Raw genomic sequence first — 10,610 nt, forward strand, 5'->3', positions numbered from 1 at the left:
CGTAAGAGCGATAGACATGGTTCGCTCCAGGCAGCAATACATATTAAACAAATTGACCATCGGTCACTGATTTGCAATATGCAAAATAGCTAATTATATAATCTCAAGAAGAGATCAGAGTAGTGATTATACAGACTAGTAAAATTAATAACCACATTAAAGGGGCTGTTACATGTTAGTATTAGTTTAAACCGAGGCAGATCTTCCGCCAGCTGGTTATCGGTGCGCCTCTGCATCCTGTAAATTACTAGCAGGGGGAACGAACTCCTACTATTAACTTTACTTGTTAGTATATTTACTAATGTGATCTCTTCATGAGATTTTACAAATCGCTATTTAGTCTGTTGCAAATCAGTGACTGATGGTCACTTTGTTTACAATATACTGCTAGCTGAAGCGGACCTGGCTATTGCTCTAATGACCAGGAATTCGCAACTGTGGATGAACCAACCAGCTTAATGCTGATTCAGTCACGCAATCCTGTTGTCTGCTAGAGGGTTGTCAGGATTCGTTAGCAACATACAGAGTGCAACACCGCACAGATAACCAGCTGTCGGAATATCTGCCTGAGGTTAAACTAGTAATAACATGGAACAGATACTTTGATGTGGCGATTAACTTTACTTTTATATATATATACATATATATATATATATATATATATATATATATATATATATATATATATATATATATATATATATATATATATATATATATATATATATATATAAACGCGAGTCTGTTTGGTCCTTTGTGTCAAGTTGCCATCGACACCCATTAACGAATTTTCATGATACTTTGCAAACATGCTAAAGTAACATCCAGTTTGTTACTATCCTCATTATAGTTTAATAAAATCTGTAATTGAATGGCTAGGCCCCTATAAGAGGTCTACATGTAGCCCATACATTTTCCTTTAACAGCCAAGCGAAATAACCCGTTTATTTTCCTTTATTTGCAGTTTTGCTAAGTGGTGGTCGCACAGCTAATTCCTGCTTCAAACTCCCTTTCGATCTGTCCAACAAAGAGAAGGCAAACTGCAACATCAGTCATGGTTCTATAAAAAGCGAACTTCTGGATGAATGTAGATTGATCCTATGGGACGAGGCGACAATGTGCCATGCGGTTTCCTTTGAAACTCTTGACATGGCCCTTCCAGATATGAGACAGAACACCAGGCCCATGGGAGGTGTCACAGTCTTTAGACAAACCCTTCTCGTGGTTCCAAAGGGAACAAGACCTGATGATGTAAATGCCAGCATAAAGTTGTCCTACCGATGCAGTAGTGTGTAAAAGTTGAGACCCACAATCAACATGAGAGTACAGCTCAGTGCTGATGATGCAGACAGAACATTTTCAAAGCAACTGTTGGACGTCAGTAATGGCACTTCAGTAGGCGAGAAGGATGGCTGGGTAAGCTCGCCTTTTGGATGTATGGTATCTCGTTTAAAGGAACTAATGAATGCGGTGTTTCTTAACCAGAGGAACCAGTTTACAGACCACAACTGGGTGAAAAGCCGTGCCATTTTACCTCCAAAGAATGTGTCAGTTCATGATTTGAACATCAAACTTCTGGAACAGTTGCCAGAAGAGTAAATCGAGCTCGGCGCAATTTAAACTCAGAACGTAGCGGCAGACGAAATATCTATTTCTTTACTACCCACAAGGGGTTACACACAGAGGGGACAAACAAGGACAGACAAACGGATTAAGTCGATTATATCGACCCCAGTGCGTAACTGGTACTTATTTAATCGACCCCGAAAGGATGAAATGCAAAGTCGACCTCAGCGGAATTTGAACTCAGAACATAGCGGCAGACGAAATACCGCTAAGCATTTCGCCCGGCGTGCTAACGTTTCTGCCAGCTCGCCGCCTTATAGAAAGAATCACATTGAGAAGTAAATACTTGCTTGCCAATACGTTACAACTCCTAGCTAAGCGACCAATTTTCCACTCTCACTTTCTCTCACTTTTTCTGTCTCTTTCCCTCACCCTCTCTCCCTCAACCTCTCTCTCTCACCCCATCTCTCTCCTTTCTCTCTTTCTACTGTTGAACAGCGTTCTCCAATATTAAGTTTGATACCATTTATATCAATGTTCATTTAACCTCTGGTAACTTCTCGTCGCGTCAGTCAAAGAGTGTATCCTCTCCGTAGCATGAGAATAATTACTTGCCCAGTTTTTCATCTCCATTACATTTTCTGAAGTTCGACTCCCAAACATCTTCTTTTGCAATTATTGAGATGAATTACACAAATCAAACATCACCTGTAACCTTTCACCCAGCTCCAGAGAACTTGGAAGGTTATTAACTCAGCCCACGCCGCTAAAATAAACTATACAAAGATCTATTTAGTACTTTTATTCATTCCGTCATCTTATTTTCTCTCCTACAATCTATATCATGGCTTAAAAGTTACTAGAAACCCTTATCGGCTATACTATGAATAAACCTCTTGAAAAATATTTTCAGTGATAACATACCTAGGATATTATGTTACAATTAAATATATATTTCGTGTATACGGACAGGTGTGGTTACTGGAATCACAGTGCATGTCATCATCATCATCATCATCATCATCATCGTCATCGTCGTTGTCGTCGTCATCATCAATCATATGCATTTAACGTCTACTTTCTATACTTGCATGGCTTACATGGGAGTTGTTATTCAATCAAAATATTTGTACACATTTCGCCTTATTTGAGTTCTTATTACAATTCTATCAATGAGGTTTTGTTTTCGAAGATCTATGACGTTATCCTTGACAGGGGAGATGTGCTTGCCGCACCCATTTTGCTTGTATTTCCTCTGCATTGTTTTCATTGAATCTCTTGAACACATAAGATGACAGTCAGTTTTTTTGTGTATTAAATGTAAGCATGTTGCGAGAGGTGATCTTCGATAATAATCCGTAAGTCAGCAATACTCAGTCACTGAACGAGTGCATGCTGAAGAATTTCGTTCATCTGTGCGCATCTTGGCTACGCTCGGTTGACGGCACAGCCATGCCTGTAGAATTTACACCTGGAAATGCCCAGGCCTCAAATAGGCTAATTGGTTGATTTTTGTCGACTCCCAAAGTTTCACTGAGAACGAATACTCTGGTAAACTACCAGTGTTTGTATGAATATCATGGATACTTGAAGTCATTCTGTTCATTCCCCACTAGACGGGACACTAGTAACATACAAAATGTATGTGCTTTCATATGCTTTGTGTATCTGTACTATATCTAGTATCATTAGTACATTTTCTAAGGCTGTATACTTTAATGTGTTTATTATAATTACAGTGTATTGATTTTAAAATACTCAGCAAGGCCCCGTCGAAGAAGTGTTATAGTGGCTGCCGTAATACCTAAGTCCCTTGAATCCTTTGTCTGATGTTTGTCTTGTGCAACCAGCATAATTCAACTAGCGTTTGGTGCATTCAACAGCGTGTGCAATAAATGAGAACAGCATAGCTCCTACATTGTCTATATATCGTAGTATTTCTTTTTGAATTTGTGATGGAGTTAACCTGACACATACTGATTCACAATCAATAACTCTAAACAATTTTGGAACTATTTTTAGAGGTACGGTGACCAGAAACGCTAGTAGAGTTTGCATTACTATTAGTGGCTCGAATTAATATTTTATATATACATCTAAAATATAGATGAAGAAATTTTTCTTTAAAACATTCTTGTTAGGGGAGTTGAGCAAAATCACTGGGGTGTACTATTAAATTTTACAGCACGTTTTGAGTAGGGGTTCTCTCTACTTCTTTCTTGCTCTAGACGGGCAAAAATGTATAGCAAAAATGTTTTTTCGTCGACTACCCTTTGATTCAACTGAAAACAATACTTTTGTGTAACAGAAATTGTTGCCAGATGTAAGGGTACCTTCTGATTGGCTGGTAGATGAAGTAGTACGTATTCTGACCTACCGAACATACAGCGAAACGAATTTTAAGTTATGTACCCCTGCTTATTAAACTGATACAAATAAGTGGTACTTTATTTTTACCACTCAGCTTGAAATAGTTAACCAGTTGCAAACAATCGTAATTTGTAAATATGTTTTTTATGGCTTTCGCGTATTGTAATTATTCTTGTCTTATTTTGAACCTGAGTAAGACAGATGCACTGTTGAAATATTGTTCATTGAACAAAGTCAGTCTGTGTTTTTATTACACATCTTGCTTTTCAAGTCGCATGACAGCAAATACGCATCTTTAATAATGTATAAAGGCAACGAAAGTATTTAATCGTAAAATCTCTATTGAAAGGATTATCGCCATTTCTAAGAACCAACAGGACGGAAGACCTGACCTCAGCATTTTCTGAAGAAGTTTTCGGAATTTAACTTATAATATGAATAATTTAGAGAGAGAGAGAAGAAAGATAAAGTAAACAATATAAAGCCTTTCAGATTTTCAATTGTATAAACATTTTTCATTCAAATCTTATAGGGAATTAGATAATGTTGTTTTACCATTGAACGAAGATATATATTTGTTTGGAGGGAATTGAGCTAAAATGAATTATGGCGATAAGAGATAAAATGTTCTAAATTTTAACAATGACTCGTTGAATAATGTTTTTTTATCGCTGAAGACGATATCGCTTTTGATTTAAGAGTTTTTTTTGTTTTTTATTTAATGTACGTTGTTATTTTTATTGCTTCTAGAATTCATTGATTCTTTTTCACAGTTCTATCTATTTAGTTTACATAGTGTAACATCTAATGCATTTTCGTATTCAATTTCTTTTATATTTTATTTTGACAAAAATATTTATGCTGCTGCCCACACCAATAAAGTTTGTATTATTATATTTTTGCTCTTTTATTCTGCTTTTGTGTTGAATCAATTATCACGAAAATATTTATGCACAGCAAATTGCAAATGACTTCTGTGTAGAAAATAGTATGATTTATTTGTGCGGATAAAATTTATGCAGCTCGAAGTAATGTTTATTATGATAATTTCTTTCGTTTCATTTGCTCTTTCTTTATTGGTTTACTTTCATTTTAGGGATTACATATTAATAAAGCTGGCAAAATGATATTGACTGATTTATAGAGACCTGAAATTGATTGTGTCACGTGTTTGATTTCATTACACTTTATCATGTTCAAATTCTCTAAATTCAAATCTTAAAACATCAGATTTTCCTGGTAAAATCTAAAACTATGCAAAATCTTTTCAGACAACTGTATGGATTTACACTATGTATCATCACTGAAATGAAGATACGTGGATTTATCTTTACAATTTTCTGGTAAATTAATACTACTAATTATGACATATTTTAAGACAATAATTGTTACATGACGAAGAATTTTCTTCTCTTTTATCTAGGACTTGGTGTTATTGACAACACCAATGCCTGAGGAGGGTCATGTTGGATGAAATGTAGTATATCAGTCAGGATAGGAAACAACCAGCCTCCTTCAGGATCCAGTCTTGACAGCAAGATTAGATCGATTGGTGAATTTAGCTAACGGCTCTACTTTTACGAATTCATTTGAAATTTCGTTCCAGCATAAGCGGGTAAAAAACGTCTGATGTATATTGTTATACTGCAATTATATATTACATCTATTTAGATCTTTGAGATCTAAGTAACACTGAATTTTAACCCTTTGTGTGTTGCTGGTATCACATATGAACACAAGACATAATTTCTTGACATGCTTGCATCATATATGATACACATTCTCAATTGATTTCGACCACCAGAGTAACATAGGCATTATGTAAGGAATGCTTTATATCACTAAAATCGTATGAAACCATGGCTAACTTAAAGTCTGACAACAAACGGTAACATTTAGGACAATCTTACGAAAATGTTTTAGCCATGCAAAGGATTAAGAAATATGTGGTGTGTACAAAGTCGTGAATCGGAAACGAACAGCTGTGTTGGTGTGTAAGTAGCAACGTTATGAACCAGAGAAATGTGAATAGACACACATAAATATAATAACTTTTCAATAAGTAGCAGTTTTTAATAAAGTGGCAGTTACTCCAAAACCTCTTTCTGATATGTTTGTAATGATCACGGATACCATCTCTTCTCACTGATTAAATTATATAATTAATAAAAATTGCCGGTATGCTAAATGCCTGATAGATATTTATTGTAATCCCTTGTTAGTAATTTGATTTGAATTAGTTGGTTACTCATCATTCCCTGACGAACTCAATACCCTGGAGAAAGACATGCTCCAGCATTAATAGTTGTCAATATTAATGTTATGAGTTGCAGAATTAGACTGTGTGCATTGAAATTGTGTGTCGGGTTATGATGTTTATGATGTGTGTGTGTGTGTGTGGTGTCTGTATGTATGTATACATGTGCTTGTATGTATGTGTGTGTGTATTTTTATATATATACTTTGTATGAATGCGTCAAATTCTAGACACACACACTTAACGCTAAGACAGGACTTTTAGCTACGTGTCTAGGACGTCAGATTATAAACTTTGAGGTTATATACCTGCTTATGAACAAGAACCTTTATTATGAGCTGTTATTATCCTGATTTTCTTTGTTTTCTACTTTATATATATGTATATATATATGTATTACTCATTTCAGATGATCCGAAAGCATCATCAACCGCCAGTTTGTATTATGTATATATAAATTACTCACAAAGGATGTGGTTTTGTAGAGATGGCAAAACGCCAGATGCTACTATTTTTTTGTATTTCTTTTTCTTTTTTTCTTCGATCATCTAATTATATTAAATGTAATTCCAACGGGATTGCTATTTCATTGTAATTACTTTTCTGCGATTAAAAAATGCTACTGATATACCAGAGTGGATGTAGCCGGGTGCGTCACTTTTCCCTGCTACTACAATGCAATCAAATAATTTTTCAAGAAATATAATGGTGCAAGAAAGTTTAGGTTACCCATGGTAAGTTTTAAGTACTTATGCTCTGCGTTTAAAAAGCAGTAAATATGTCGGCGAGATGTGTTCACTGAAATTAATAAAAGTCAGGATCTAGAGCCAATCTTAGCGGAACATACAGCCAGCCAAAATTTGAGGCCTCTAATATTTCTCAAAGTTGCTGGCAGAAATAAATAGTTCAGTGTTTCATTATATTTTCTAGGGAAGGCAAGCGAGCTGGCAGAAACGTTAGCACGTCGACGTAATTGACTTAATCCTTTTGTCTGTCCTTGTTTGTCCCCTGTATGTTTAGCCCCTTGTGGGCAATAAAGAAATAAGAAACGTTAGCACGCCGGGCGAAATGCTTCGTGGTATTTCATCTGTCTTTATGTTCTTAGTTCAAATTCCGTCGAGGTGGACTTTGCCGTTCATCCTTTCGGGGTCGATAAATTAAGTATCAGTTACGTAATGGGGTTGATCTAATCAACTGCCCTCTCCCCTATAATTTCAGGCCTTGTGCCTAGAGTAGAAAAGATTATATTTTCTGGGGTGAAATAAGGTATTTGACGACCATCCATCCTCTGGACTCGATGTAGTCCAAATCGATTAGAGCACTCTTTCAAAATATTCCACTTTAAGTCGAAACAAAAGTTTGTTATCAATAATAATAAGAAGACGATGTAATGGCAATAATTATTGAGATCTGTGCAAAAGCTACTTTATGATATCTCGTTTCCACTCGCTACAAGTTCACTTATATAGCTTCTCTTCGTTTCATCGAACAATTGCAGTTGTCTTCACTAATTTCTTCCAAGCATGTGACATTGATAAGGTTTGTATATTCACAATCTTGGCCATCTCAATTAAACAATCGTTTCGTAATCTGATGGTCCTAGTTCGTTCCTATTGATTGTCAAGTCGTCTGAGTGCACCTATCTAAACGGACATTTTTTGGAAGACAGTTAATGGAGTGTAGATCCAAGAGAATGGTTTACTTAGATACATTTCCTAGTCTAAAAGGAACCTCACAACTTTAGCATAATCCACATTATTCCAAATATTTGATCCAGGTGTCCAGTCTGTATATAATAACCTAACTTCTTTCTTCTCTCTCCCAACATTACTATAGATTTATAAAAACCATGTGCGGGCTGTCGTTCTGTCTCTAGCAACATCAGAAAAAGGAACGATTCTTTTTATTATGCAATTCTTCTTCTGTTTAAAAAAAAAATGATTATATTGAATTACTGGTTATATTCGCTATAACATTTATTTCTGAAACGTTTGACCGTTTAAGATATTAGAATGAAAGAACATGCAAATTGTTATATTTGACGTCTAACTTCAATTGTTTCCTGGTATGTGGAGGACGTCTACATATGCCAAGTTGTTATATACACCACGAAGGCTCAAACTGAGCGGATATGATTAAATATTTTTCATGGTCGCAGCAGCTCCACAGAGTGCCCCGTTCTTTAATTTAGTTTCCACTGAAGAAGAATAGATATCAGCATACCAAGAAAAGTAGTGTTCGAAATGTAAGTGACCTATCGGCAAAACTGATTTCCTTATCCCATTCAGTTACAAGCAGGCAACAAAGCATATGATAGAGAAACCTTCTCTCTCATTTACTAGCATGTGGTTAGTAATCACTATAAGCTCAACTATATTCACAATTACTATTGTTTTTTTTCCTTTCATTATACACATAATCTGAAAATGTATGTTTTGAAATAAAGTTGCGACAGAGATTGTCTCTGAGATTAATTTTATAGAACATGAAACGGATAAAATTATACTCAGATCAGGAATGATTTGATTTTCAAATGTAATTAAATATATTATCTATCTATCTAACTATCTATCTATCTATCTATCTATCTATCTATCTATCTATCTATCTATCTATCTATCTATCTATCTATATATATATATATATATATATATATATATATCTACTTATCACTTCTCATTCTAACTCTTCCACTATCTTAGAATAGCCTTTAAAATTCATATAAGATATAAAGATCCATATACATGTACACACGCGCGCGCGTATATATATATATAAGAAGCTACACATACATATATATAATCATGTATGCATGCATGTCAGTATGTTTTTTAAATATATTTTTGTGTATATAGGATCGTATATTTAAAATAAGATTCATTTAAAATACATTTCGAGATGTATGTTGTACACATATGTACATATGTACATACATATACATATATATATATATATATATATATATATATATATATATATATATATATATATATGCACGCACACTTACATACATGCATACACACACACGAACACACACACACACATACACATATATATATATACATACATACTTGCATACATACATAAAAGATTGTAATGCGAGATTATGGAATGAACACGCTTTACTACAAAACACTACATTTGTTTCGGCGCATCCGTATCAGCTGGGAATAGCTGATTGTTACATATATGATGCTCATTATTACATTAATATGATCCAACAGTACCTATACACCTGCTCGTCTTCAGGTATGTAAGATCTAAAACATTGTTTCCGACCTTACTTATCAGAAGACGTGCATGTATACAGCTGTTGTTTGATTTTATTAATGTAATATTTCGTATAATATATATAAGACCGCCAGCTGGTAGAAACGTTAGCACGCCGAGCGAGATACATAGCGGTATTTCGTCTGTCTTTACGTTCTGAGTTCAAATTCTGCCGAGGTTGACTTTGCTTTTCATCCTTTCAGGGTTGATAAATTAAGTACCAGTTCCGTACTGGAGTCGATATAACCGACTGGCCCCCCCTCCTACAAAATTTCAGACCTTGTACCTAGAGTAGAAAAGAGTATGGATAATATATGCAGTCTAGAAAAGAATATGGATAATATATGCAGTTTAGAAAAGAATATGGATAATATATGCATTCTAGAGAAGAATATGGATAATATATGCAGTCTCACTTGTAAAGCTAATTTCGCTATCTCTCTATAGACTGAAAAAAAAATAATAATAACGAGCAGCATTAATCAGTGTTCGAATCTTACTGGATCCCCATCAGATGTGTTTACATCAATCTCAGAGTAACCTGCGGACAGTCTGTTTATTAATTGAACGATTTTCGTAGCTAGAGGAAACTTTAGCTACGAATTTCCATATCGTAGGTATTAATATTTTTTATTAACTATCAGGGCCTGTCAGAGGGTCTCTCAGTTTACACAATATCAAAGTATGATAGATGTAATTTATATGATAGGATAAATTTATAATAGATCTGATTTAGTTATTTCTTTGTAGACTTGAACAAACTTAATCAAATGTCCAGAATCTTACTGGATTCTCATCAGAGGCATCTACCTCAATTTGATCAATTCCTGAGAAATAAACAGCCAATTTGCTAATATTCTCAACGGTTTCCAAGGCGTATCAGATGGTATTGATGTGCCGGATCAATTATCGTGATTTGTAATAAGTACCTCTTCATTCCATTACTGTGTATTAATTTTTTTTTTGTATACACTCTACGGATACACGCACATTTCCTCATATGTCTCCAGTAAAAGGAACAGGCCCACTGTATGCAAGCATCTATGGTAGCTAATGTATGGTAGCTAATGCGCGAGGAGAAGCTTTGGAGAGCTAGCTATAAGTTTATTACCAATAAAATATTACATACATACATACTCACAGATAC

At 34.9% G+C, this 10,610-nt stretch overlaps 1 long non-coding RNA gene across 1 annotated transcript in view; it reads left to right on the forward strand.

The window, feature by feature from the left end:
• The window catches only part of LOC149136886 (uncharacterized), a 14,100-nt gene extending 9,268 nt beyond the window's left edge, over nucleotides 1-4,832 (forward strand). Inside the window, exon 2 of the long non-coding RNA XR_016237864.1 lies at nucleotides 965-4,832. This is a non-coding gene — a long non-coding RNA (uncharacterized LOC149136886). The remainder of the gene's footprint in view (nucleotides 1-964) is intronic.
• Nucleotides 4,833-10,610: the final 5,778 nt, after the last annotated feature.

This window comes from Octopus bimaculoides, chromosome 2, assembly GCF_046866305.1.
Source record: "Octopus bimaculoides isolate indiv1 chromosome 2, ASM4686630v1, whole genome shotgun sequence".
Taxonomy (NCBI): Eukaryota; Metazoa; Mollusca; class Cephalopoda; order Octopoda; family Octopodidae; genus Octopus; species Octopus bimaculoides.